The sequence below is a fragment of the Crocuta crocuta genome, unplaced genomic scaffold (genome assembly GCF_008692635.1).
Source record: "Crocuta crocuta isolate KB4526 unplaced genomic scaffold, BGI_CrCroc_1.0 scaffold334, whole genome shotgun sequence".
In the NCBI taxonomy this organism is placed as follows: domain Eukaryota; kingdom Metazoa; phylum Chordata; class Mammalia; order Carnivora; family Hyaenidae; genus Crocuta; species Crocuta crocuta.
Window position 1 is genome coordinate 3,798,590 of NW_027533260.1, and position 3,107 is coordinate 3,801,696.

The window sequence follows — 3,107 nt, forward strand, 5'->3', positions numbered from 1 at the left end:
GAGAAAGCACATGAGCAGGGGAGGGACAGAGGGAGAGAGAGAATCCCAAGCAGGCTCCGCACTGTCATGGTGGAGCCTGACGGACTTTAGCCTCATCTGTGAAGTAGATATCACAGCACCTCCTTACCGGGTCTGTGGCACACAATTGAATGGGGTAACGAATTAATACACTAAGGGATTAACACAAGGACTAAAATAATTCCCAGAACCTAGAGACCATTACTATAGCTTCCACGAAGACAAAACCCAGGTCCAAAGTTAATTCCCATTATCACGTTTCAGGAAAAATAAACCAAGGCAGACACAGGCTGTTTAGGGCCTGACGTCCATACAAAGTCGGAAGCCCTTTTATAAAAAGAGAATCAAGGGGCGCCTGGGTGGCTTAGTCGGTTGAGCGTCCGACTTTCGCTTAGGTCATGATCTCGCGGTTCGTGGGTTCGAGCCCCGCGTCGGGCTCTGTGCTGACTGCCAGCTCAGAGCCTGGAGCCTGTTTCAGAGTCTGTGTCTCCCTCTCTCTCTGACCCTCCCCTGCTCACGCTGTCTCTCTCTCTCTCTCTCTCTCCTAGAAATAAATAAAAAAAAAAAAAGTTAAAAAAATTAAAAAACAAAAAAAGAGAATCAAAAAGTGTAAGTCAAAGTCACCTCTCAGGTGTTGCCCAGAGTCCTGGTTCCGTTAGAGGAGGCATCGAGAAGCTCAGACTTCATCCGCCTGACAGCAAAGCCACCTCCGATGGTGACAGCTCAGCAAAGAGGCTGTGCCAGCTTCCACTCCCTCGAGCAAGCCCAGAGTGCACGTTTCCCCACAGCCTCACTGACACTGCGTTTTATCACTTTTTTTTTTTAATCCTTGCCAATCTGATGACCCAAGAGTGGTGTCAGGGGTGGTGTGGGCCGCTTCTGCCTGGCTGAGAGGCGAAGTGCGGTAAGATTGTGTCTTTGCTTGTATCTGTCTCTGTTACAATGTTGAAAAAAGTGAAACTTCAAGAGCACTTCTCTGAATGTCTGTTGGAGATCAGAAGATAAGATTAAGAGTGAGCTGGATCCTGAGAGTCCCTCCCTGGGGCACTGAGCATTTTCCCCAGAACTCTGAGCAACTAAAGCGTTCATCTTTATCTCCACTTTACAAGTGAGGACAAGGTCGCCCAGCAAGAAGCCCAAGGTCAGCTAAGCGACCCTGACCGAGCTCCTGGAGCCAAGACACCAACTCAAGCCCCAGAGAGGTGGGGTTTTTTTTTTTCCATGTTTATTTATTTTTTTGAGAGATGGAGAGAGATGGAGACACAGAATCCAAAGCAGGCTCCAGGCTCCGAGCTGTCAGCACAGAGCCTGACGCGGGTTTCGAACCCATGCACTATTATATTAGATCATGACCTGAGCCGAAATGGGACACTTAACTGACTAAGGCACCCAGTCGCCCCAGACAGTTCTGATTTCCCTGTCCCTTCCCGCCAGCCCAGGAGGTGAGCCGATGGCGCTGCCCCTCGGTCACCCAGCTACCCGGAAGCCCACCTGGGATTTGAACTCAGGACTCCCTGACCACAGGGATGCCTTGTGGAGAGCAGGTAAGAGCATGGCCTCTGGAACCAGGCTGCCTTCAGATCCCAGCTCTGCCGCCTGAGCTGTGGGACCCTGGGGAAGTTATGTAACATCTCTGAGCTTTAGGGTCCCCATCTGTAAAACGATAAAAACAGGCTGAGCACGGGCTCCCAAAGATGTCGCATCCTGATCCCTGGGGCCTGTGAGTGTTCATTTACGCGGCACGAGGGACTTGGCAGATGTGATTAAGGATCTTGAGATGGGGCAGGGGTCCTGGAATCTTTAGAGGGGCCTCCGCAGTCCCCGGGGTCCTTATAAGAGGAAAGCAGGGGCGCCTGGCTGGCTTAGTCGGTTAAGCGTCCGACTTTCGCTTAGGTCATGATCTCGCGGTTCGTGGGTTCGAGCCCCGCGTCGGGCTCTGTGCTGACTGCCAGCTCAGAGCCTAGAGCCTGTTTCAGAGTCTGTGACTCCCTCTCTCTCTGACCCTCCCCTGCTCACGCTGTCTCCCTCTCTCTCTCTCTCTCCTAGGAATAAATAAAACATTAAAAAAATTTAAAAAATAAGAGGAAAGCAGAGGGAGATTTGACACAGAAGACAGGGTGATAGAGGGGCGCCTGGGGGGCTCCGTCGCGCGTCCGACTCCAGCTCAGGTCACGATCTTGCAGTTGATGGGTTCGAGCCCCGCGTCAGTCTCTGTGCTGACAGCTCGGAGCTTGGAGCTGCTTCGGATTCTATTGTCTCCTTCTCTCTCTCTGCCCCTCCCCCACTCACGCTCTGTCTCTCTCTCTCAAAAATAAATAAACATTTAAAAAATATATACAGCTGGGGGGAAAGCTTCAAAAGGCCAGGGGACTGGTTCTCCCCTGGAACCTCCCCAGGGAACGTGGCTCTGCCGACATCCTGATTTGGGTCCAAAGAAATTGATTCTGCATCTCTGCCCCCCACCCCCACCCCGCCAAGAGGTGCAAGAGAATCAATGGGAGTTGTTTGATGACAGCAAGACGCAGTCACAACAGTGTCGGATACCCAGCAGGTGCACGTAGCTGTTCCTATTACCTGGGTCCCCCTCCCCCACCCCCGGCCACATAACACCAGCCAGTGGGCCCCGAAGACATGTCACAGATGTTTGCTCACTTGCTGGTGAAAGAGATGCTCAAAGGTCTGGTGACGCCCATTTGACAGAGGGGAAAACCGGCGCTGGCAGCTGTTGATACTGCTCTGGGAACGTTCTGGAGGCTCTCCTGTCCCCAAGCCTCTCTCCCGCCTTCGTCTTTGCATTCGGTGGCCCCTGCGCACATCCCTCCAGCCTCCGCCTCACGTGGCCTGGCTCTCTGTGTCTCTGTGTCTTCTCCCTTTCTGTCTCTTACAGAGACGCCCGTCCGTTGGATTTCCGGCCTACCCTGATCCGGAATGATCGCATCTTCAAGATTCTTTTTTTTTTTAATGTTTTATTTATTTCGAGAGGAGAGAGGAGAGAGGAGACAGCGTGAGCGGGGGAGGGCCAGAGAGAGAGGGAGTCACAGACTGAAACAGGCTCCAGGCTCTGAGCTGGCAGTCAGCACAGAGCCCGA